This window comes from Carettochelys insculpta, chromosome 8 (genome assembly GCF_033958435.1).
Source record: "Carettochelys insculpta isolate YL-2023 chromosome 8, ASM3395843v1, whole genome shotgun sequence".
In the NCBI taxonomy this organism is placed as follows: Eukaryota; Metazoa; Chordata; order Testudines; family Carettochelyidae; genus Carettochelys; species Carettochelys insculpta.
Window position 1 is genome coordinate 2,714,048 of NC_134144.1, and position 26,410 is coordinate 2,740,457.

The 26,410-nt window shown below is 49.3% G+C and overlaps 1 long non-coding RNA gene across 1 annotated transcript in view; it reads left to right on the forward strand.

Moving 5' to 3' along the window:
* Positions 1 to 25,629, forward strand: part of LOC142017193 (uncharacterized) — a 32,023-nt gene extending 6,394 nt beyond the window's left edge. Inside the window, exons 2-3 of the long non-coding RNA XR_012646479.1 lie at positions 23,892 to 24,009; positions 24,556 to 25,629. This is a non-coding gene — a long non-coding RNA (uncharacterized LOC142017193). The remainder of the gene's footprint in view (positions 1 to 23,891; positions 24,010 to 24,555) is intronic.
* The last annotated feature ends 781 nt before the right edge of the window (positions 25,630 to 26,410 follow it).

Below are 26,410 nucleotides of genomic sequence, written 5' to 3' on the forward strand. Positions count from 1 at the left end.
GCAAAGCTCCTAAGCATTTCACCCAGGGTGCTCAGATGTTCAGGTAATGGGTGCCCTAGGACCAAAGTGATAGGTTGGATTGGGATGGTGTGACAGGTCAGAAGGATATGGGGGGACTATGGGTCTCACTTGGGTGGGGGGCAGGCAAGGGTACTGAAGTCACTGTGGGGCCCAATCTCCATCTGTCTGATGGTCTCTGCCATTCCTTCTCTAGCATCGCGGCACTAGCCGAGAGCAATACAGGCTCACACTGCGAGCTGTCTGCGAACTAGAAGGGATTGTGATGGGGTGAACATCCCAAACCAGCCATGCTACAGCTAACAGCAGCCTGAGAGCCCGGTTAGGTCCACAGCGAAAGGGTGGGCCAGAGTTAACGGAGAGGAAAGCCTGGGGAGGGGCTGGGACAATGCTGCAAAGACAGGAAGCTATGGGGGAGGAAGGGGCCACCAATCCCTAAAAGGCTTTCAGGGACTAGCAGCAAGTCCAAAGGGTGAACAAGCCCTGGGATCCTGCTCTGGAGTAGAGAGCCTGGTAAGAGGCTAGAGGCGTGAAGTAACCCCACGGAACAGGATTTGCTCATGTGGTAAACCCAGAAGGAGGCAAGGAAAGAGAGAGGGCTGGCTCGGAAGGAGCCCGGCCCAGAAGCACAGCGACAGGGAATGGAGCCTGAGCAGACCTGGCTTGAAGGCCAGAGGGTCACTGGGCAGGAACTCAGTGTCAGAGGTGAGCTTGGTCCCCTGCCAGACACTGGAATGGTGGCAACACAGAGCCCAAGCTGGGGCTGAGCACGTCTGGAGAAGGGATTTGCTCTGCAGTCCTGTCAGACTTCACAATCCCAGCAGTGGTAGTGGATTAAACGGGGACTGGCCTGAGGGCCAAGTTCCAGAAGAAAGACTGTCCCAGAGTGGGCAGAGAGCAGGGCACATCCATTCCTGTGAGAGCTACTTTCCCAGGCCTAGACAGGAAAAGCTGTTCTGGAGTGAGTGAGAATCCTATTGCAGGGATTCAATCTAATGAAACCTCCACTGGCCACCGCCAGCTCCTCCCCTCATCCACGGAAATGGCTTCTTCTCCTCATGCCTCACTGCAAACGCTAGACTATCGCCTCCCTTTTGCTCTTTTACAGCAGCAACGTACTGACCCACATCCACCCTGCCAGGCCTACTTCAGACACGCATTCTCTCAGCCCCAGACGCCAAGCCTCCTTCTCGGCTGGGATTCCCTGCCCTTCTGCCAGTGGCTGTTGCAGAAGGAAAGACAAAGCTCTGGTCCACTGTTGCCTTTGGATCCTTGCAGCATTGCCTGGCGAGAGCGCCATGTAGACCACAACAGCAGCCTCCATCTCCTGTGCCCATGGGTGTGACTGCGCTCGTTAAGAGGCCCTGTTGTCTAGGTTTCAAAAAAGAGTCGAGCAGCCATTGTCAGGGCACAGGACAGATTTTCAGCCATGTCACCCTAGGGGCTGCTGGGCATGCAGCACTTTTGAAAATCTGGGGCCAATTGTGGACACCTGGTACTTGAAATCCAACTCTGGTCCTTTTTGGAAATCTAGCCAAGTATACCCTGGTCGAAAGTCCAGCTATTTGTGTGGGTAATTACAGATGGCTGCATGCAGCTCTTTGCTCCCAGTTTGTGAGAGAAGGGGACCGTCCCGATGCAACCCCTTCTGCAGGGAACAGAGGCTCAGAGGTCCCCATAGCTCCTCCCACCAACCTGGGAAGGTGGGGGCAGCTGAGTGAAGAGCACGTGGTCTCCAACTAGAACCATGGCCTAGGGGGAGCACAACAGCTCCGGAAAGGGCTCAGATTGGGAAGAGCAAAAAAGTCTGAGTGTGCATTCTTGTCTTCATCTAGGTTTTCCTGTGAGCTGTCATGATCAAGGCAAGTCTCCAACAGTGCAGCTCCCAAGGATTCAGGCTGCACAGGGGCTTGCGGAAAATACCGGGACCAGAAGCCTGGGGCTTTTTACAGAGCCCTCAAGAACCTTGCCGATCACTGGACTTCTTCTCAGGTGTCTGGTCTGCAGAATGACATGGATTTTCTGCGAGGGCCACCTCCTCTCAGCTGTGTCCCCTGCAAAAGACTTGAACACGGAAAGGGATGGTCTTGGTTTGGCCCTGAGTGAAGTACCATGTGCAAGAAGCACATACTCTGTGGGTTCCTTGGGTTCAGGTAAGGGCCTAACTGCTCAGGCCTCTATACAGAAGAGCCTCTGACCAGCAGGGGCTGCACACATTCCCCAACCAGCACAAAGCCTGAGGAAATGGCGGGGTGCTTGGGCTTCACTGTGGGTTTTTGCACAGTCTGAAGAAGATGTGGTGTGCAGACCAGAAAACATGCAACTAATCCATCTCCTTCCCTTTATAGTCCACCTCCTTCCCTCTGAGACCATCAGAGAGTCAAAACCAAGCCTGACAGTGCCTGGATTTCCACTCCACAGGTATGTCAGCTCCGAGCAGGTCTGGTCTGGTGCTTTGGAATTGCTTGGAGGCAGTTTCTCATTTGCAGCATTAAATAATTTCATGATAAATGTCTGATGCCTTCAGCATGAGAATTCAGATTGGTCAGAGCTTTGTTCAGTTCCAAATTGTATCTGGGGTCATTCTCTGAGCCAAGGACATGTCTGGGTCCTACTCTGGCCCATCTCTGCCAGACACTGATGTAAAGGACACGTGTCATTCCAACAGACCAGCTGGAAAACAGTGCAGTGGCAAGACACATAAGGTGCGGCAAAAGCTTCCAACAGGTCTGGGTTTGCAAAGCACACAGAAAAGACTTCTGAAGCTAGCTCAGCAGTTCTGACAGCAGGCATTCCTGGAGAGACTGTTTGCTCAGATGATGAAAACCACACCAGCGCAGCAAGCTAGCTTCATCTTCTTACCCAAACCGGAGAAAGTATTGAACAGAGCAGATTGATTTTTGTCTTTTGGTTCATTTGCCCTCTACCGAAGATCCCTAGGGTTTTCTAGGTCTTGTTACAAAGCATCTTATTACATCTTCAAGGGCTGGCTCAGTTCTGACTGCAGCACTTACAGATGAGAAAAAAATATGTGTCTATTAAAAAGTGGCCCAGTCGCAGGCAGAGCCAGCATTCACCTCTTGGCGTGTGTGCATTCCAAATAGGAACATACTGTTTCCGAAATCATATCAGCCTATGGAACCATCGAACCCTGATAACCTACGCTGATGTATCGGAGAAAGATGACCCTCACCTCACCATTATGCATATAGCTGATTGTGTATTTCTGTAAATGCAGGAGGGACATCTGGGCTGATCAGCTTATGCTGTGAAGGACACAGTCTCGCGCAGGGGTCAGCAACCCCCAGCACAGGTGCCAAGAGCGGCACACAAGCCAATTTTCATTGGCATGCAAGGTGGGAGCTTAGCCCTCGTCACTCCTCCCCCATGCAGCTGGGAGCTCCCTCCAAGCCATGCTGCATATGGCTTAACAAAGGTCACCTAATGCTGCCAACCACCACCTACACGGTAAAGCTCTGCATCTTCATTTATTTAGTAATGGAGCTGTTGTAAGTAGAACTATTAGTGACTGTTAAAAGTGGCACTGGCACTCAGACCGTACCTAGAGGTCAAAAGGTCAAATTTTGTCACTGCTTCGGGAAGCCTGGTGACCCCTGGTGTAGTGGCACCTAGCAGGAGAGCTCACCTGTGAGGATGCAGGTGGGGAAGGAGAGGTAACGCAAGGTGTTCCCAGATAGTCTGGCCACACTTTTATGACATGGAGGATTAGCAGAATTACAAGTCCTCGCGGGACAGATTGAGGGAGAGGTTTACTCGGAGGTGAAGCGAGGACATGTTCATACTGCAAGAAAAACCTTGCGGCACTGATTCTTAGAGCCCAGGTGAATTGACTTGGGTTTCTGGGGTTTAGGCTGAGGGGGTAAAATAGAGCAGTCGATGCTCAGGCTGGGGCTGGAGCCCAGACCGTATGATGCATGCACACAGCTCGATCCCAAACGTACACCCCTGGAGGTGTGACATCCGGAGTCACACACGTTCTGAGCTAGGCCAGGCATGGCCGTGCCTCCTTGTCTTTTATCTCAGTGTAGCTATACCACAGTGTAGGGGATTTAGGCTGAAGGAGGTCACAGGCACAGAGGCTGCGGTGGGAGACAGAAAGAAAAGGAACTTGTGGGAATGAGAGCCAGCAGAGCATGAGGAGACATGAGATGAAAGGAGCTGTAGCATGCTTGTGAGGAGGCGGCATTTGGGAAACGGAAAACGTTGTAAAGCCAGGTAGGGGACTTGAAGTGTGTCTATGCATGGGGTCCCTGCCCATAACTAGAGCTTCTCAGTGCTACGACAATACAAGTGGGCTGGCAGCCCAGGTGGAAGGGTGCTGCTGTAGTCTAGGTAGGAGATGGATTGAGCTAACCGTCTGAGCGCAGAGTCAATTGCAGACTCTGTGTAAAACCTCTCCGAAACACACCCACGCTTTGGGTTAATGGCTGATTTGCAACTGAAAGGAGAAAAATGGAAATTAAGAGGCAGCCTTAATCCTGGAGCTCAAAGCTATAAAGAGACAGCCCTGTGCGTTGTCAGCCAGCTGGGGAAGTCGTACTGCTCAGAAGGGTGGCTATTGCCAATTCAGATGAGATGAGCTCTCATTGGGGCGAGGTGATGGTCGGTACCACTGCACACAGCACAGATGTAAAGTCTGCCTTCTTCCTCTGGGGAAAGAAGCAACATCTCAAGGGTCTCAAAGGGAAAAGGGGGGTGCTCATGTGGGGGGATGCTGAACAGGGGCATTACTGCAGAGCAGGGATGTTTATTACTGCTTCAAGCCAGAGGTGTGACGGCACCCCATCCTCCCTCGTTCTAGCACTGGGGGGTTGTAGAGTCCACAGCAGGCGATGGCTACAGGCAGTCCTAGACCCATGGGACTGGCATCCTCAGTGAGCGATAAGCATTGCAGAGACGTTCACTACGCACCCAACATTCAGCTAAACATACCAGAGCCTTCTCTTGTCCAGGCCTTGTTTACAGTCCCCAAACCTCCTGTGGTGAGGGGAAAAAGCGATAGACCCCAAGCAGGCTCCCAGCCCTCTAGCCAGTCTATTGCCTTGTCAAAGAGGAAATGGCCTCTGAATCCAGCAGGTGCTCTAAGCAATGCTTGGTCTCAAACAGGCTCTCGCCACAGGGGCAGCCCAGCCAGACCTCCATGGAGTTCCCTGGCCGGTAGTGGCTGGCAGGAGACATTGCTAATACTCCTTGCTTTTGGTCACCCTCAGTCACAGCTCTGGATCTGCTTTCCCCAGCTACCTTTTGTTCCTGGTGGTGGTGGGGGATTTCCCTGGGGTGCCTCTTAGAACTGGTGTACCACTGAGCCCTCTGGCCCAGCAATCTGGACTCCCTCTCACACTCTGCTGCTGTGACAACCGGCAGACCCACCCCTGGTCGTACGCCTTTCACCAGCATTCACACGGGTAGGGTTACCCCCTAGCCGCACTTCCATGCAGGCTGTCTGACTGGCTCCTGCACCAGGCAAGCATAGAGAGGCTACAGCCAAGCTAACTGTCTGAGCCCCAAGCACCCCCATCTGGAGTATGAACCCAAAATTATGTCATCTTGCACTGCACAGGGAACTACACAGTGTAAATTCCTCGAGTTCTCCCCTTCTTCAGTATGGAGAGGCAATGTAACACGCCCCTGCCCTGAGCTAAGGTCCCCCAAGGACTTCACTCCAAACTTACTGGTTTAGATTAAAACACAAAGTAAGTTTAATAACAAAAGGGTAGATGTGAAGTGGTAGCAAACAGATCAGAGCAGATTACCTAGTACACAAACAAACAAGTAAACTAAACCTAAAATCCCCAAAAGATAGGCTATGAATTCGCAGATTCTCACCCTGGCTGATGATACAAGCAGCCATGCTGATTCGCAAGCACCAGCTGCCTCTGCTTTGCAGCTTGGGATTGCCACTCCCATGCCAGATCCTCTGGAGCTTCTCTTCAGAGTTCAGTTAAGGGGCAGTTAATGATGCCACTCCCTGCCTTATCCAGCTTGAGCCTAAGCTAGGAGCCCTTTGTTTCAAACTTGGTTCCCAGACCAGTCTGTGGAAAAAAACGCTGACATCCTACAATGGAGCCCAGAGTCACCTGGCCTGGTCACATGCCCTGGTACCCCTTGCTGAGTCACAGCAGCCATTGCTGTCTGCAGCCTTGGCAGGAAGGCGAAGCTATTCCACTCCCATTGTCTTTTTTGAGGAGCCGTTGGCACTGTCTGGCTTCCTCCCTGTGGTACCTGAGCAGCTGGCTGTGGGGGTCTGCCAGTGTAAACCCATTTGAAGTATAGGTCCGTCAACCCGAGATACAAGAATGTGAGTTGGATTCTGATAGAAGGGTGGAGGAGGGAAATGCCTCACCTGAGTTCTGCAGGCTGGCTTGTTTTGTATGTTTAACAGAGCAGTCCCATGGCCCTTTAAAGCCCCACCCCAGAGCTTGCAGCCCTGCCACAGGTCTCACCCCTCCTGCACTCCAACCGCCTCCTTAGCCCGGGAGACGGTGAGTCGGGGGGGCCTCCTAGAAGGGGTGAGGCAGATGTTACAAATACTACCCTTAAATAAAACCTATAGTGAGTAGTGTCAGCTACTAGGGAAGTAGGGGTGTGTGCTCACAGGACTGACCATCCTTACGATTTTTGTTGTTCTGCCTCACTTGAATACTTGCACGGTCCATCCGCTACATGCCACTCCCTGGGGCAGGACGTGTGGGGAGGGCGTAGGCAGAAGAAGGGCAGGAAGGCTTGTGGGGGAACAGGCAGACTGAGTGATACAGGCTGGGGTGACAGGCTGGGAGGCGGAAGCAGGAGCTGGAGTTGCAAGCCAGTGTGTGGGGGCGCTGTTAAAAGGCTGGGGCCAATGGGATCAGAAGTGGAGCAGAACAACTAGGGGACTGGGACAGAGTGGGCTTGGAGGTGGAGCAGGGGTCAGACGGGGGCAGCGGCCGGGTGATAGGGGCTGCCAGAAATGGTGCTGCCCACAGCCATTGGTAGCCAAGGTATATGCCCCATAGGGTGCTGGTAAATTTGGAGTGTGGCTGCCTACGGCTACCTCTGTGTGCTCCCAGCTCCAGGAATGCTCCTGTATTTGCTTTATATCCATCGGCAGTTGGCCCCTCTCTCCTTCAAGTGGGAAGCAACCCTGACCCCGCCTGAATTCTGCTCCTCAGAAACCTTCGCTGGGATTGGAACCGTCTGGGGGTGTCTCTGAACACACAGCTCCTGACTGCATGGCCCGAGCTGCCCTGGCAGAAGAGCATTCACATTCTGTGTGCTCCATGGCTCCCTGCCTGCAACAGGGAAAATAAGCCCTGATCAGCATTACTGATCAGCGAGGTGCCTGCAGCTGGTAATTAACAGGGGGAAAAGAGAAAAAAGATAAATCATCTTCTCTGGGCTGCTTGATGTGATTGTAACCTTAGGAAGTGGGATGTTCCTAGCACCATGACAGGACTCCAGGGACAGGTTTAACTTAATGCAGCATCAGATGCCTCTCTTGGTTCTGAAGGTGACCTGGGAGCGTGGGACAAAGGAGCGAGTGTTTAAAGACAAGTGCCTGTCTGGGGTTTTACTGTCAGTATGTTATCTGTGGTGCAATTCTAAGAGTGCTTTGAGATTACTGACAGGAACCCTTGTAGGCCAGTGGCTGCCTGTCCCAGGCCCAGTGGTTCAGGCGGTAAGCTGGCACTCCAGAGTCCTGGGCAGAGCTGCCAAATTTCTAACTGCACAAAACTGAACACCCTCATTCAGCCCCTTGTCTGAGACTCTGCTCACCTCCCCCATCACTTGCTCTCCCCCGCTGTCACTCCCTCCCTCATTTTCACCTGGCTAGTGAGGAGGTTCAGGTGCAGGAGGGGTAAGGGCTGTGGCAGGGGTGCAGGTTCAGAGGTGGGGTCAGAGATGAAGGGTTTGGGCTGCAAGAGGGAGCTCTGGGCTGGGTGTGTGTGGCCAAGAGGTGGGAGGGGGTTTTGGGCTTCACTGTGGAGTTGGGAGGTGGGAGGGGGTGTTGGCTTTGGGGTGGGAATGCAGGTTCCAGGTGGGACCAGAATGTGGCTGCAGATGGGGCCAAGGGGTGCAGGAGGGGTCTCTGAGCCAGGCCAGGGGCTTGGGGTGTTGGAGGGGTTTGGCGTACAGGTGGGCACTCAGGGCTGGGGCTTGGGCTGCAGGAGGGGGAGAAGGGTGAAGGCTTTAAGCAGCATTCGCCCAAGCAGCTTCCCACAAATGATGAGATGGACCTGGCCTGGCCAGGTGGCCCTGCATACTGCCCCTGCCTACAGGTGCTGTAGGTCCTGGCCAATGGGAGCTGTGGAGCCTGCCCTGATGGCTGTCCCTCTGTCTAGGAGCCAAGAGACACATGGCCCCTCGCGGTGAGGTGCAGAGCCAGGAAAAGCACCTGCCAGCCCTTCCCATCCTGGACTTTTTGACTGCATGGTCCAGTTGAAAGCCTGACACCTGGCAGGCCTAGTGCCCAGAGGTGAGAGTGTGTGGCCCTGTCAGCCGGCGTCAAGCCTATGGCTGTGTTGCCCAGTGGGGAGAGGCTACAGCGGGCAGTAATGGCCCTGGGACCCTCCCTGCTCCCTCAGCTTCCAAGCCAGGCCCTGTGACAGGCCTGTTGGATACGTGGCCAGCACGTGGCTGCTCCCAAACCTGTTCCCTGGATCACTTCCTATTGCATTCCAGCCCCCACCACCCCCTGCAACCTACAGAGTCACAAAAGGGGTCAGTCCCCCCTGGAGGCTCTTCTCCTTCAGTTATAGCCATCCCTGTCTGGTCTCCCTGGGGGCTGTGGCAGCAGGTCTGGCCCTGGCAATGGGGAGCTGTGGCCTCGCAGGAGCTACCACTGTAGGACTGCTCCCTTGCTGGGCTTGCTAATGGAGCTTGGCCACCACTGCCAATGTGCCCGGCAGGGCCTTTGGGACCCAGAGCTGCTTGTCAACCTTGGTTCCCCTTCAGAAAGGCACTGACCGCCTCCATCTCTCAAACTCAGGCATTCTTACTGAAGGGAGGAAATCTGAAAGTGTTCATAAACAAGCTGATGCTGGTCTTATGCCTTAAGGCTGAAGTTCTTGGTATAGGGAAGATCGGACGGAACTCCCCTACCTAATGAAAAACAAAGCTGGACACTCATCGCCGGTCTCTGTTGAGCCAAGAAGTCTGGGCTATATAGGTCATCATGGCAGACACAGAGCTGTTATGATTTCTAAAACTAAAAGCCAAAAATAGGTTGGGCCAAGGAACAGTAGCACTGAGGAAAGTCCCTGGGAAGAACCATTCTTCAAAGGCAAAGAGAAAAGTTTCATCTCTTCCATGTCGACTTTTATTTAGCTCTGAGCAAGTCACAGAGAGGTCACGTGGTGCGGGGGACAGAAAAAAGAACAGGACCTGTTCTGGGAGCTAGCGTAGCTTTCCCAGAACAGATGGGCAAGCAGAGAGGTGTTTCTGACCTCTGATCTTCTAAACCTCCCTGGGAAGCCTGTCCACTCCCTGAGCCAATCCCCATCTTTACTGAGGAAACAGCCATGGATTCCATTTAAGGTAATCGTCTTCCTTAATAATTCATTACCTGCTTTCAGGAGAAACTCAAAGGACATCTAAAAAGCTGCTATCTACATTCCCAGCAACAATGCTGTTCAGAGGACATCTTTTTAAAAAATAAAAATCAGTGAGAGCATTATTAATAACTTCAGGGACAGATTTCAGATATTTTACTTACAGTTTTTGTTTTTTTTTTAAATATCACCTAACAAAACACTACCACCAAGTATGATTGAGAATATAAGACAAGTAGTCACAGCTGAGGCTTACACCTTTACTTAGGAGGCAAAAATTAATGCTGTCCCTTGTAGGACCCAAAGACATAGGTATGAGCTTAGGAAGATATTCTGTATATGGTTTTGATGTATGTTTAACATTGTTCCCATTATTTTTCAGTTGCAACTGGTTCTATTAATGTCAGGTAACTTTTTTCCCTTCATCTCTTTGCTGCAATATAAACCCTAGATTCTATTTTTTCTGTTCCAATCATCTGAAGAAGCCCTTCTTGCCCATGAAGGTTCATTACCTAATAAATAAATGTGTTAGTCTTTAAGGTGTTACAGGACTGCTTGTTATTTGTGACGCTACAAACTAACACGGCGACCCCTTTGAGACTATGATTCAGCTTGTACAAAATGCATTGTGATCATGCCATAACAATAATAAAACTATGGGCTGTTGTGTCACAGTGAGGTCATATCATTCATTGAACCAACTTCTACTGGTGGGGGAGAGAAACTCTCAATCTACACAGACCCTGCTCTAAGTCTTAGAAAGGGACTCTGAGAATCCTAGGACTGGAGTGGTGTCAACAGGTCACTTCACCTTGAATGGCCCTTGAAATATGCAAAATCTACGTCTTCTACAGAATCTGTTGTATTTAGCTATGACTCTGGTTACCTGTCCCAGGCCCATGAGTGCTATGTAGTTAGAAAGCTTGTCTCTTTCACCAACTGTCCTGTCTCTCCCATATCCTAGGACCAATCACACAACACTAGAACTGGAAGGGACCTCAAAAGGTCATCAAGTCCAGCCCCCTGCCCTCATGGCAGGACCAAGCGCCATCTAGATCATCCTTGTTAGATATTTATCCAACCTCTTCTTAAATATGTCCAGTAACAGAGATTCCACAACCTCCCCAGGCAATTTATTACAGTGTTTAATTATCCTGACTGTTAGGAAATTTTTTCTAATGTCCAACCTAAACCTCCCTTGCCGCAATATATGTCTACAGCAACACAGCAAACATCAAAGGAACATTGTCTGGCGTAACTCACTGACATCGGAAAGGCACTTTCAGATCTTGAGATGGAAAATGCAGTGGGAGGGCAAATACTGTCATTACTGCGATTATGAGGGATCTGCTCTCAGCCCCGGTCTACACTCTGAGGAAGGAAAAGAGAAGGAAGACCTTAATTCCCCTCCGCCCTCTTTGCATTTCAAATAGGTTGTAGTGCTCATTTAAAGGGAAAGAGATAGTGCTGGCAGGAGTCCAACATTCCCTACACTAAACCCATCCTAATCTTTGCCTGCTAGCTTGCTTCCCTTCCTCCTTTTGCTATTTCAGTCAGAAGCCCCTCTCCAGCCCCCATTGCCTTTCCTCCCCTGCTGGTGTTTGCAAAGCAACTCTGCTTGCAGCTAGGAGGAGCCTGCCAAACTCTTGATGGCAGAGTTTGCTGAAATGGTTTAGGAGAGAGGAAATAGCATTTATAAAACCAGAAAGCCAAACCCCCCCACTGTTTAACCCTGCTCCGTAGGCAGGATGCAAAGCAAGGGCTGCCGGCGAACCCCCTCTTTGGGGAGTCTAACCTGCTGTCCCACGCACCCACCCGCTGCGCATCTGGAGGAGCCTTGGCCTGCCCACATCCACTGCTCTGAGTTGCTGGGCTGGCGCATGCCCTGGGCTGGCCCAACCACTCCGAGCTACCTGTTGGAGCTGACTCTGTGCCTCTGCTGGCTTCTGGGGATGGGGGAAGTGCATATGAGCGGGTCCACATCCTGGGTAAGACCTGGCAGGCTTAGCAGGCCCTGGCCTTCAGTACCTACCACTTATAATGCAAAATGTGTAGGGCTTGTGAGTCTAAATCTTACTCCACTGCAGCATGTTTCTTTCGGCTGTAAACCCTGCAGGATGGGGATTGATTCAGCGGTGCGTGTGTGCCTCCCGCCTCCCCCCACTGCACAGCAGAGCGTAGGCTCATCTGAAGCCAGGAGGTGCAACCAGAATAGTTTAACAACAGTGATGTCACCATCCCTAATCCATTGTGAAACTAAACCCCCCATTCACCAAAGCCTATACTGGGGAGCTCAGCCAGGAAGCTGTGACCCTCCCCCAAACTTCCAATAGCGCTAAGTAGCAGGAGGATCGTGGTTGGTTATGGTGGGGCCCTGGGTCCCAGAAACCAGTGGGTTGGGAGCAGTCTGGAAAAGGCAAGGACCACAGTATTGGATTGTAGCCCTGCACATGCTCTGCCTGGACCTTCAGGAAAAAAAAAATCGAAGCTGTATTTCCCCAAAGGCCCGAGTTAATCAGCTCCAACCCAGAGATCTGCTGTTGAGCCCACATTCCTCTCCAGATCGCTGGCACAGAAGAAAACAATTTTTAAAATTGGCTCGGGATGTGTTGCTGAGATAATTCCAGCACAGCCCACATGGAGTACACTGGCATGCTGTTCAGTGGTAGCTTGGCTCGAGAACAATAATGGGCCAGATCCTCAGCTGGTGTAAAAGGGAACCATTGATGTGAAGGGAGCTACACTGATTTGCATGACCTCAGGAGCTGGCCCAAAGTCTATATGCTTTGCTAGACAAAGAGGTTCTTTATTAATATCCAGTTTCAGGAGTCAAGCAGTCCAAGCATGAATGCAAGAAACAGTAAGTAAAAAAGCAAATACAGGTAGTTTAATTTCCCACTGTGTTCACTTTCATCAGTGACACCAATGAGCATTCTTGCTGCCTGAAACGGAGGACTTGCTGGTCCCCATTGGATCTGGGGTCCAGCTAGTCCAATCTCTTGCCCCGACCATGACTGTGATTAATACCGGCTGCTTGAGAAGGGGACCAAACGCCCTTCTGGAAGTAGGTCTGCAGTAATATATGCATATATGAAAGAGTCCTTCCAGGCCCCAGTACATAGTGGTTAGCTCATGCCCTGAAGCAGCAGGGTTGAGATCCATTCCAAAACTCTTATTTTTTTAAAATGAAACTATTTACTACTGTAACTGGAGATTCTGGTTATGCACTGAAATGACCCATCCTTTTTCTTTGAATCCTGTTAAGTGCTAGCCTTCAACACGCTCCACAGGTGAATGATGCATCCTATGGAAAAGTATTTACTCTGTTCTAGATTTGCCTCTTTCAGCATCACTGTCTGGGCCTTATTCTTGTATCAGCAGCAGGGTGAATGGAAGCTCCTGCTTTACAGCAGAAATAACCTCAGAGTTACGAACCACAGAGTTACTAGTTACCTTCGGAACCGGAAGTACGCAGTCAGGCAGCAGTAGAGACAAAAATAATAACAAGCAACAACAAACACCCATGCCCCCCACAACCCCTGCAAACACAGTGTTGGACTGTGTTAAATGTAAAGTAGCTCAAAACAGGAAAGTTTTAAAAAGCTACTAGACAAGGTAAGGAAAACTTTTTCGTTTAAATTAAGATGATTAAAAGCAGCAGTTTTCCTGCATAGTAACGTTTCAAAGGCGTATTAAGTCTATGTTCAAGTGTAAACTTTTGGAAGACCAACTATAATGTTGTCTTTGGAGTTACAAAATTGCAAAGTTATGAACAACCTCCATTCCTGAGGTGTTTTACCATCTTTGTCCCACTTTACTTTGTCTTGGTCTCGTCTCCTATGTACCTCTCCTCTAAGCCAGGCGCGTGCATAAAGTGGGGGTGGATCCCCTTGGGGTGTGAAATTTCATAAGGGGTGCACAGCAAAATCAGTGGCTGGGTCTTAGGCTCCTCCAGCTCATTAAACATGTAGAAGAAGGTCAGTGTGTTTATGGATGTGTTCTCCCATTTCCATACCGATTGATAACGATTTTTCATTTTATGGACTTATTTGCTTACACACGCCAAAAGGGTTTTTCCCCCATAGGAGCACAACCAGAATTTCCACCCATTTGGATGACATCAGACAGGCTGTGGGGGAGGGGCTGGTAACTGCAGGAATGAAAAGTGGGATCCCACATAAAGAGTTTTCTCACCCCTGCTCCAAGACCTTTTCAATTTCTCCTCCAGTGAAACTTTTCCCATATCCATCCTTTACTCTTATTATTCGGCCTCTGTTTAGCCAGGAAAAGCTATGCACATTCTTCCTGTCCCAATCTTCTCCCTGTCTCTCGGCACTGAAGGGATGTGGGTGTGCTGGGAAAGAAGGCTTAGACTAAAGTAACTGCAATCTTTGCAACAGGTTCCCAGGCCTTTCTCCAAGCCATCTGTGACACACTGCTGTCTTTCTGTCAGCTCCAACTTTCCTTCATTCCACATGCTGAGTCTTGTGCCAGGCCTTCCTATCCCTGTGTCCCATTACTCAGAGTTCTTCTGGACACAATTTCTTTTCTGAATTTTCCCTGCTGATGCTGCTTCATAGGTGAAAGCCTGCCACACTCTTGACTGCCTTCCTGGCAAGAAAACTTCAGCACAACTTTCTTATAATCCTTAATCTTTTGCTTCTCTCTTTTTTAACTTCTTGCCACTTCTACCCTTTACTTTTGCTTAACCTGATTTTTGTTAATGAGGAAGGCAGCTTTCATTGAAGGTTTCAGGGCATGTATGGGGCTTAACAAAAGTAACACAATTACTATTCAGTTACAAGAAGGAAAACTGGAAGAAAATATGTTTCACATATTCTTTCCTTGGAAGAACGTATGGTTTTACTATAGCACCAAGGGGCATCAGAAATCAGTCCTAAGTTCTCTGAACATGCAGAGGGTAGGAGCATGGTAGCCCATGGATCTATCTCAAGAAACTATCCATTAGAAAGAAAGAATACAGAGCCGATTGTCTGTTCAACCCATCTTACCTGGTCACACTTCTATGATAAAATTACATCCTCTCTGTTGCAAAAATCAGATCAGCTATCCCAGTTCTCACCCAGGCCCCATACAGACAGCCGCAGCATGTCTGATTCTCACTAGTTCCTTGGGCACTGTAGGTCATTTCATGTTTTGCTTAAAAATTATATGAGAACTGACAATACAAATACTAATGGCTCAACATCCAAGAGGCAAATAACACCCTCTCCCTTTTTAAAAGCATGATTTGTCAGCCCATCTCAGGCTGGCTGAAGGGCTGACTCGAGGTTTTAAGGGCTTGGAGCTGAAATAGATCCACATTCACCCTTACTTGGGCAGAATTTCATTCACACTGAGCCCACTTTACACCTCTCAAGCAGCAAAATGTGATTTTAAAAGGGGAGAATATTACACTCATTTTAAGGCTGCTGTTTACTTCCAGCTGGAAAACTCTAATATTTTAAGTGCATGGTATGGACCATGACAAATACATGAAACATTTCACCCAGCCTATGGGAAAAAAACATGTACATATTTCCATATGGGAGTTTAAATGAGCTCCTGACTCTCCCACAATGAGATCACCTCTTCTTTTGCAAAGCTTTATAGTGGGAGCAGTTCCCTGGTATATTCTTCTGACTAATACTGCCTGAGCTTGGTATTGCAGATCGCTGCTGTGAAAAGACCGTTATCACTATGTGCAGGCATGGCAGAAAGTGAGGCCGGGGCAACACAGTTATACGACTCCACCCTTTAATTTCAGCAAGAGGGAAGTCTATCAAAACCAGGGAAGGGATTCCAAGGGGGAAGGCAGTATTCCTGCTGGAATACACTTCACAGACTGTCAGAGATTTATGAACCGCGAAGAACAGGAGAGTATGGGATGGGTGTAATCACATTACAGAAACAGCGGTCAACACCTCTTTTAACCAAGCCTTCAGTTGCTAAGTGCAGTAGAGGAATATCCCAGCTCCTACCTTAAAGATGGAAAGCTGCTATACAGGCAATGCACGTCGGGAACCACTGAAGAACCATAAACACATCTTGTAAGGTTCCGTCCATCTCCAGCCACCGTGTCTTATTGTTTGTGTGGTAGCAGCACCTACAGATCCCAGCAGAGACTGTCAGCCCCATGGTCCTAGGTATCATATGAATCTTTAGTGAGAGATAGTCCCTGTCCCAATTGACTAACAGTGTAAATGGGCAGTGGGGCAGATTGACTTGCCCATGGTCACAAAGCAGGTTAGTGGCAGAGCCTTCTGACTCATCGTCCCGGGGACCAGCCCCTGAATCACATTGCCTCCCCTTCCGCCTGTATGGAGAACAGCAGCTGCAGAGTGCCAAAGGGAGGAAGGCAGGACAGGTGGAGGCTGTTGAGAGGCTGAAGGCTCAAGCGCAGCTCTGGACAGGGAAGCCTGGCTGGGTCCCTGGGCAAGGTGGAGGGGACGCCTGGCTCCATGCTCCCAGAAGGGGCAGGGCCTTGGGTGGAAGGGGCAGGGCTGGGGGCCACCAGCCCTCAGCGCAGCCCAGAGCATGGGGCAGCGGTGCTCCCTCAGCAAGCTAAAGGGCCTGGGCCACCGCCACTGCTGCAAGTCATGGCAGTGGCTGGAACCCCTGGTCCTTTTGAATTGCCAGGCCCTGGGGCAACTGCCCCTCCCTTCACCCCATCAGCAGGCCTGGATCTGGACATAGCAAATGGAAGAGACTTGCCAGGCCCCTAGGCTCCACGTGGCCAGAAGGGGTCTGGTCGAGGGCAGGGCTGGGGGCAGCCCTACCTCAGCACTACCTGGAACGTTCTGCACACCCTGCCTCAAAGACAGCCTTCAGAGCTGCTGGCACGCAGGACAAGGGATTTAAAGGGCCCAGGGCTCTGGCCACTGGCAGCAGCTGGGAGCTCTGGGCCCTTCTCAATTGCTGGGCCCTTGGGTAGTTACCTCTTTTGTCCCCCATGACTGTCAGACCTAGGAAGTTGGTTAAACCTCACGCTCCAGCTTCCATCCCAATCTCCAACCAACTGCTGGAGATCAGCATCAGTCCTGCGTGAGTGCAGATTGCCTCACAGCTGCTCCTGTGGGATCCTTATGCCATCCACAGGAGGTGCTGACCCCAGGGATGTACCACGGGCCTGAGTTAATGAGGCAATTCCTTCTCATCCTGATCTGTGTCACAGTAGCTTTGGGATGTCCTCTGGAGGACTGTTAAACACCCAGGACAAGACAGCCTTTGCCCGAAGGAACACTGTCCAGTCGACTATAGGGGAAAGCTCAAGAGATGGATAGTAGCTGGCAGGGACAAGAAAGGGTCATGGGCAGGAGAGCCAGGACACAGGCTAGGGAGACAGAACTGGCACAAGAAGGGAAGGATATTTGGTAAATAAAATCAGAAACATTTTTTTTTTTTTAGTTCAGATTTTTCAAGCACAATGGCTATTTCCTAAATGCTTCATTTCTGGGGAGTACCCTTCCTCCCCAGCCTTTTCTGTCAAAATCTTCCCCCTCACTTTTTTCTACCAAGGAGAGGGAGAGGAAAACAAAAATGGAGAATACGGGAATTCCCCAGCAAAGCGAACGGCAAAATTTTAGAAAATACTGGGAAGACTATACCTTTTTGGAACATGTCAGAAAAGAAGAATTGTCAAAGAAACAGAAACGCTTACACAAAACCATTCTGATTTTTGTCACAGTGTGATTTTATTAGGGGCTTGGTGCTGTGTCAAGAGTTATTTTGAAAAGTTCCCAAGGGAGACCTCACTATCTATGTGCACAGTGAGCAGGTGGCAGGAAAATTTAAAAACCTAATAACCAAAAGACATCAATGAGGTTGGTTTTCCCCTTTGTATACCAGGAGGCGATCAAAGAGTGGAATGATACAACCTCTGGGGTAAACAGCAGTAACAGCATCAAGATCTTTATCAGCTGTGCAATGTGGCACCAACCCAAAGCCCAGTCAATTCACTGGAAAGACCCCTGCAGACTTTGCTGGGCTTTCGATCAAGCTCTGTAACTTCCAGCTGCATGTAAGATCAAACTGCTCTGAGACAGGTTTGTTTGATTAAAAATGCATGACATCGACTGTGGCTGAGGCCCCCCAATCATGTTGTTAATATTTTATTTGTACAAGCTGTTTGACTGAAACAAATTTATTACCCCTGCTCTCCAGTGGGTGCTAGCCCAGCAGCTGAAATGCCAAGTTTGGAGTTGGTAATTTCTTCTTCTTTTTTGCCCCATCACACCACACCAGCCTGAACCACAACAATTGGCTAATGTTAATGTTGTTCCACAACAGCCTGCCGGCTACCAGAGCAATAGAAGGTTACCTACCCAACAAACTGTCAGGGATCGTGGGATTTCATGAGAAATGCATTGTAACTGACAGCAGCAAGTGCCTGGGCTGGGACAAGCATCAACGCACAGACAGCCCTCCTTTCCGACCCATTGTTTCCTCAGCCCTTAAGATTCTGGCACAACCTCCTTTCATGTCGTCAAAGCTGAGTATTTATTCTAATGAATCAGCCAGCAAAGCTCACCAATACAGCTCTTCTCAGAGAAATGCATTTTTTACCATCCCAGGGGCTGTCGTCATCTGGTTTCACCAGAAGCTGCCTGCAACTTAAATAGTTTTTGTTTACCATTTAAAGGCGAAACTCTCACAGCTCTGCAAGACACATTAGACTCTGTTGGTAGACACTTGTGTATCCCTAGCAGGGATGTACATATGGATAGATGGATATTCAGCTGCAATGCATGTCTAAGCACTCAGGCTAGGTCCACACTGTTGTTAATGTTGGCATAACTTACGCCGCTCAGCGGCAGAGCCAGTCCTGTCCATACGATGGCTCAAGGCAACCGCACCGAGCCTTGTATCTTGGGGGCCTCCTGCAGGGCCCAGGGTGGCCTGGGGGATGAGTAGGGGACCTGGCACTAGCAACAGGGGTTGGGCCCGCACCCATAGTAATTGGCAGTGGCAGGAAAAGGACTTCCCTTACTCTTCTTGTTCTGGTGGAGCGCTGGAGCCAACGGGAGACCCACCGGCAGTTGATTTATGAGAAATTGACACCCCCGCCCCCCATGCCCCGCTGGGTCAATCAATGCCTCATCCACTCGAACCTTGGTGAAGACATGACCTGGCACATAACTTCAGGAGTCTGGGGACCCATCCAATGGCAGTAAGATGAGGATCTGCTCCCTACCCCCGGAGTTACGTAGGACTGTTCTGACGCATGGATTCTGAGACTTGTAATTGCACCTGCTCACTGCCCAGTTATTGATATGCTCTGACAGGACTGTGTTTGGAAACGGATATCAGCCAAGCCAATGGATGGACTGACCATTGCAACGAGGTGCCAATTTAGGCTCTCACCTGCTGTGTCTGGAATCACAGATTGGCAGGTGCAGGGAGCCCCACACCCTATTTTCGGGCCAGAAAAACAGGAGTGTTTCAGTCTCTCTGCCTGATTAACAAAAGATGCCTCAATGTTTCCGATCGAAACTCCCTCTAGAATGAGGCACAGAGAAAGAAAGAGATGTGGAGAAGGGATCCTACAGTCTAAGGAGAATGATACTTAGTCTGCACTGGTGTTGAGGCAGAGACTAATTTACTGAAAATAGAGGATTTTCTTAAAAAAATTATGTCTACAACAGTTTTATTTTTTTCTAATGTAGCTATTGTGAGAACAGTCATTGCTTTTAGGAATCATAAAACACTAGAACGGGAAGGGACCTTGAGAGGTCATTGCCTCCAGTCCCTGCTCCCACAAAGGGACCAAGCACCATTTAGATCATCCCCTGACAGATGTCTATCTAACTTGCTTTTAAATTTCTCCAGTGTTGGAGGTTCCACAACCTCCCTAAGCAATTTATTCCAGTGTTAAACCACCCTGACAGTTAGGAAGTTTTTCCTAATGTCCAACCTCAACCTCCCTTGCTGGAGTTTAAGCCCATTGCTCCTTGTCCTACCGTCAGAGATCGAGGAGAACAATTTTCCCCCTTCTCTTTGTGATCCTTTTAGATACTTGAAAGCCACTAATATGTACCTTCTCAATCTTTTCTTTTCTAAACTAAACAAGCCCAGTTATTTCAGCCTTCCCTCATAGCTCATGTTCTCTAGACCTTTAAACATTCCTGCTGCTCTTCTCTGGATCTTCTCCAGTTTCTCCACATTTTTCTTGAGATGTGGTGCCAAGAATTGGACACAATACTCCAACCGAGGCCTAATCAGCACTGAGTAGAGCAGAAAAATGACTTCTTGGGTCTTGCTCATGAGACTTCTGTTAATGCATCCTATGTAAGTAGATACCACCACCACAGACTGCATTTGATGCAATGCAATTTACGCTGTTATCCATCTTAATTTCTAGGCAAACTGTCCTTTACAAGCCACACTATGCCCCAGAATTCTACTGTCTACTTAATATTCAGAACCCACCTGCAAACTTTTTTCTGCAGGGATGCTGGTTATCTGATGGGAAATGGCTTACAAAGGTTTATACCCTAACAAAGTATTACCTTAAAGCAGCAAATTAAACAGTATTTGAAACTTCATAAAGCACATGAGAACAGAAATTTCTTTTATGTATGGCATTTAAAACCTGGCAAGTAATAATAGTAAATTGGCAGCCTTCTGCTTTTTATGCTTCTGATATACTTTAAAGGCCCTTTTATTTAACGATCTCCAAACACTGTGCAAGGAGTTAATTATTTAAGTATACCCATGGTAGGATAGATATGCAGGGCCCCTGCAAAACAGATAATCATCGTCACAATATCCATGTAACAGACCATGAAACTGAGGCATGGAGTACTAAGGGATTTGCTGAAAGACACAGAGCAGGTCATTGTTGGAGCTGTAAGTAACTTGAGTTCTGGCTCCTTACCCCATAGCTACATAAGGTGGAAATAATACTTCATTTTGTCTGTGTTTCAGATACAGACTAACATGGCTCTCCCTCTGTTTTAAAGGGGTTATAGTCCTTTTTGTGGGCGATTATCACACAGTCAATAATAACAAGAAATCCTGTGGCACCTTAGGGATTAGCAGATTTTTGGAGCATAAACTTCTGCGGGCAAAGACCCGCTTCATCTGGATGCGTCTGATGAAGCGGGTCTTTGTCCACAAAAGCTTATGCTGCATAAAATCTGTCTGTCTATAAGGTGCCACAGGACATCTTGTTGTTGTTGCAGTTACAGACTAACACAACGACACCCCCTCCGCCCCCTGATATAGTCAGTAAAAGTACAGGGCCTAATTTGTGACCTTGACACAAATTCTCCATTTGCACTTGGCATGAGAGAGTCAATCTAGTAAGAGCAGATGCCTACTCCCGGACCTGCACAAATCATTATTAAAGTCTTTGATGCTTGGAATAAATTGTCCACAACAGAGGAGTGAGGAAAGCAACATTACATGACGGGTCCATTCCTGTCTCAGTGAGCGTGAGCTGCACCTTGAGCAGCCCCTCCCAGCTCTGCAGCACCCTGCCTCCGTTCCTCCTGTTCAGGTCCACAGAAATACTCTGCAAATACTTGTTACCCAATAGCCCCCTTTCTTGGCCTGGGCTCCAAACAGTTAGGCCCCTCCTCCCTGGAGTCTTGCAGCAACCGGGCAGCTCTCTGCTGCCTTCTCCAGCCCTTTGCTGAATGTTCTCTCTTTTCTAGCCAAGCCTCAGAAGGCCTGATTCAGTCACATGACCTTCCATTTTCACCCCTGGGGAGCGGAGTTGGCTGAGACCCCTCTCTCTTTAATGGGCTGGCCACCCAGTGACTGGGCTTAGCAGCTGGGCTATGATTTTTCTGTCCCGTGCCCCAGCACAAATCAGGAACAGAATAACTCCCGTGCAGCACCATAATGCGTAGGAGAGAAGACCCAGGCCCCTGCTGCCTGAGAGGGGAATCAGAGAGAAGAGGGAAGCGCAGAAAGAGAATGACATGGTGTCTAGCACATTCTGTGTGATGCCTCCACACGGAGAGGAAGTGCCATAGCAATTTGGCCCCCATCACACGGACCAAGGGCTGTTGCTAACATATTGCTTCCTTGTCGAACGTATCAGGGACGCTGCTGCCAAGTTCCCTGCCAGCACGCCAGCAGCAGTGCCTCTCCGTTGCTTTCATATGCAAAGAGATGCTAACTCAACTGCCAATAAAACCCTAGTGGGTGGAGAGGACATCTGCCTTTCTAATGCTCTCCTTGCCAACATGCCTCTCTTCTGCTCCCTGAAGCCAAAAGCGCCTGCCTGAGCTGGTATTTTGACAAGCATTTCTGTTTTCTTGACACAATGGGCAAAGTGTGCACGGATGTCACATGCCACCCATCATATGTTTTCCATGCCATGATTAGCAGTAGCTCCCTCCTTCTGGGTGACGCTTGGCATCACCATGACCAAAGCAGAATTAGCACTTGGCAGGTGGGTTAAGCGTGGCTCGTGAACTGACCAGTTGATGATGTGTCAGGGCATTAGACAGGATGCTCCTGAGACAACTGTGGTAGTAACGCTCCTTGGAAGGTGGTTTTAGAGTGCCCTGAGCTAGGCTGCATAGGGCACAAGGTTGAGTAAGGAATATGTCAAGGCAACTGTGAAGTCAGCTGCAGGAAGGCACGTTTTCAGCATGGCTGGGGCAACCAGGGATAATTTTCAAGAAGTTAAAAAAAGGTTTCAGGTCAAACAGCAAACAAGAAGGGTTAAAAGTTTTGGTGATCCCAAACTTAGAAAAGGCAATTATTGTGGGTCTCTGCCTGGGAGCTGGGCTTTGCCACACCTGTGTCCAGCCAACTGCACGGTCATGACTGGGCTGGAATAGCCTGTTTCATTGGCTCCATCACATGTCTGGCTGGAAGAGTCAGATGACTGGCTCTTACGCAGCCGTAATTTAGCACCTGCCCACAGCGTTTGCCCACAGCGGTGATAGGGTTGCACTCACTAGTACTCAGCGGTGCCCACTGCCTTCGACCCAGCTGTGCCCTGGCTTTGCCGCATCCAGATAACCCAGTTCTGGCTCTTGACTCTGGCTCTCCCCTTTGGTTCTGCACCTGGCCTCTGCCTCAGGCTCTGACCCTGAGCTCCAACTCCTGGCTCCCGACACTTGCTGTAACCACTGGATTTAGAGGAGAGGCTGAGGGAACCAGGGTTGTTTAGTCTTCAGAAGAGAAGAATTAGGGGGGATTTGATAGCAGCCTTCCACTTCCTGAAGGGGGTCCTAAAGAGGATGGAGAGAGGCTGTTCTCAGGCGTGAGGGGTGGCAGAATGAGGAGCTATTTGTCTTTATTTGCACTGGGGGAGGTCTAGGTTGGCTATTAGAAAAAGACTCCAGGAGAGTGGTGAAACACTGGAATGTGTTACCTAGAGAAGTGGTGGAATCTCCATCCCTAGAGGTTTTTAGGTCCTGGCTTGACAAAGTCCTGGGTGGGATGAATTAGTTGGGGTTAGTCCTGGTCTAAGCAGGGGGTTGGACTCAATGGCCTCCTGAGGTTTCTTCCAGCCCTGCAATTTTATGACTTGACACTTTCTCTAGCCACAAGTCATGAGCCAGTCACTGTCAGTTTCACTTCTGAAACAGCAGAATGTTTCCTTTCAATTCCAGCCATGCTTAAATGGGTTTAGATTTTTTAAAATAAAATCAAAATAAAATTTTGAAACAGAACATTGCTCACACCTCTCCTTAAGCTTCAATGCCTGAGCCACAACTTTTGAGTATTCTCAACAGACCTACTTTCAGAGCACTTGAATGAAGGCATGGCTACATTACATGGAAGAGTGACCCGGTCAGGGTTAGTCTTCTGGGGTATGATACGTGAAATCGAATTATCTGGGGTCAGGAGTCAACTACTGAACTTCTCAATAGCTCAAGGAGTAAGAGAGCTTGACAGGAGAGTTTCTTCTGTTGAACTCCCTCTGCATGGACAGCCAGGTAAGTCTATCACAGATAAGTTGATTTTAGCTACACAATTGCCATATCTAGAACTGCCATCTACAATTAACCTAAACGTCTAACGTAGATCTGGCCTAAGACCTGCTAGACTGAGTCTGACAACCTGGGCTTGGAGGCTCACTCCAAAATGCTGTGCAGACATACCCAACATGGCTGAAATGAGAAGTAGGCCCAGATGGCTTTCTGGGCTCTTGCTTTTTAGTGGCCACTGCTTCAAAGTCGTTCACTATGTCCTGGATCCTGGCTTGTGCTGCAGAACACTTTTGCACAAACAGTTAGGTGACTGCTCAGAGGGGCAGCTCATCATGACTGGGGTAGGTACCTATGTACAAGCCTGCCAGGCACAGCAGACGTCAGAAGGCATGAGCCAGAAATGTTTAACTCTAATTTGTGCCTGCAGATTCCTGAATCAGACACTCCCACATCCTTCCACCTAGAGAACCCAGCAGATGCCTTTCTCTTCTCAACAAAAGACTGTTTATTGTACGGCTGTAGCAGTGAAATGAAACGGCATAAGGGTAAGTTTAAATAGGCCAGACTTCAGATGATATATTTGTTATTTACAGAGCTTGAGCACATCAGAGAGGAAAGTCCATACTTTTTAAAAGCCTGATTTGCGAGTCTAATTTCCAGCTGTATTACTGCAACTTTGCCTGCAAAGACTGGCTAAGCACCAATGCAAATGATTACCAAGACTGCATGTACAGTTACTCCGTTTTCATGCCAGTGCAGTATGTGTACATGAAAGCCTTTTCTACAATAGGCCCCCTCACCTGAGAAAAATAGAATTGCCCTCATATCTGGGAAGGGGCTCAGGCCTTAAAATCTGTTTAACTCATATTAGGAATATAATTGATGTCAGCAGCTGACTGATCTGACAGTTGGGACCCGTGTGAATGCAACAGAGTAAAAGACTGACAAGAAAACAGATTTCAGTGTCTAATGTTCAAGAGGCTGCTGTAAACGACAGTAGAAACAGAAGCGTTTTAGAATAAGATGAAGCTGCTTAGGCAGTGACCTTTAAGTGTCAAAAATGACAATGGAATATCTACTGTTTTCCCTAGCTGTTATGGTGGTCAGGAGACTCTCCTATTGGCCGAGGAGAATTACTGCAAGCCCTGAGTGCAAAAAGGAGCTATAGCAAGGAGTTCCCACATCAAGTGCAAAGGATGGGCTCCCTGACACGATGTGCACCTTATCTAGTCATTCCTCTCGACAGCATCAAACGTCTGGCTTGGAGCCACCTGCGGGAAGAACAAGGCCAAGGAAAAGGACAAGAATCCAGGGTGAAAGCTCCATGTATGTAAATGAGTCACTGTTGTTTGCTGGAGTGTGCGCAGCGGCTGGGATCCAGGACCTCCTGCCTTCCAGTTATTTTTGTTTTTGCTATGGTAGCGCAGCGGCAGCAGCAGCAGCAGCAGCACTATTCTGAAAGTTGTATCACTGCTTCTGTGTAAAGGCTGATCTGCTGGAATTAGCTTGTCCAGCCTCTGGAGCGCCTTCTTCTGGCCAGTGTCTTGCCCACTTCTGCCTCACTTTTTGGTTCTCCACTCCTGGGGAACCCCAAGCTCCCTCTGCCCACCTGGCCTCAGTGACCACTGCCAGTTATCCTCTAGCCCCTCACTTCAGGAGTGAACTGCCATCTGAAATGGCCGGTCATCACTGCTAAGGGGTTGAACCTGCTGCCTTCCACTGCCCTGGCTGCATCTCTGCTGCCCTAGTACCCTCTGGCCTTGCAGCCTGGGGTTTGTCTGGTCAGGACTCTCCTGGCTCACCCTGCCTTTCCCCAGCACTGCTCTGTCCATGGTACCCAACTTTAGAAGGCAGCAAGGTCCCTCTCCCTGCAGGGCTGGAGTAAGAATGTCTTCACCCTGGCCAGCCATTTCCTTTATACAGTCCCCCTGGCTCTGATTGGCTGCCACAGTCCTTCCCCTGATTGGTCCCCAGGGCAGCCCCCTCCCGGGACTGTTTTTAATCCTTCCCCTACCAGTGTCACAGAACACAGTGCTAGTTTTTAGCGCCATTCCCTTAGTCTACTAGAATCATGCAACAGAGCAGTTAATTAGATGGAATCGGCCAGCACTTTTCCCCTGAAGATCACCCCACCACTGATGTTTGTAGCCCAAACCTTTGTACGCCTGTGCAATAAAGAGTTAAAAAGTCACATTGCATGCTACAAGTTGCTTCTGTTGTAGTACTAAAGGTTTTTAATTGGGGTGGGGGGTGGTTGCTGTAGACACAAGAAGAGCCAGTCTAAAGAAAAGTGTTATTTTGGATGCAGACGAGCTGCAGACTGAAGATTTTGTATGTGTGTAGGTTGAAGGCGGAGGGACCCAGGAGATGTTGCGGCTGCAGAGGGGACAGAAAGTGTGGACAGATGGGAGGCAGGCTTTGGGTGGGGTGTTTGAGGAAAATCCATATTTTTACAAGAGGAAGGCTGGCAGGCCAGTGGCTACTCCTGATCTCAGGAGCAGAGCAATCGGTGGTTTCCAAAAACGTTAGCACAATGTTTTGGAACTGGCAGACCAGGTACCTTGGCAGCTGTGGGAAAAGAACTCTATGTACTGCTAGGCTTGGCAGCTTGTGAATTTCAGCTGCTTCCCAGACAACAAGGTTGCAGAAGTTTTTCAGAAGATCAGGGAGTGCATCATACTATAGGGATTGCTGGCTATGGGCCAGTTTGGGTGGAGAGCTGTCCTGGGGTGACTTGAGAAGTTGAGACCTACCAGATAGACACTATGGTGGTTTATTTGGGCAAACGTTATCTGGACTTTGTTGCTGATCTGCCCCTCATCAATGTACAGAGGCAGATTTGGACTGTAACAGATATGTACCCAGGATCTCTGACAGTTTTCTCTGATTTGGCTGAGCATCTGGATGCATGCGACAGTGACAATGTGAAAGCTATTAATACGTGTT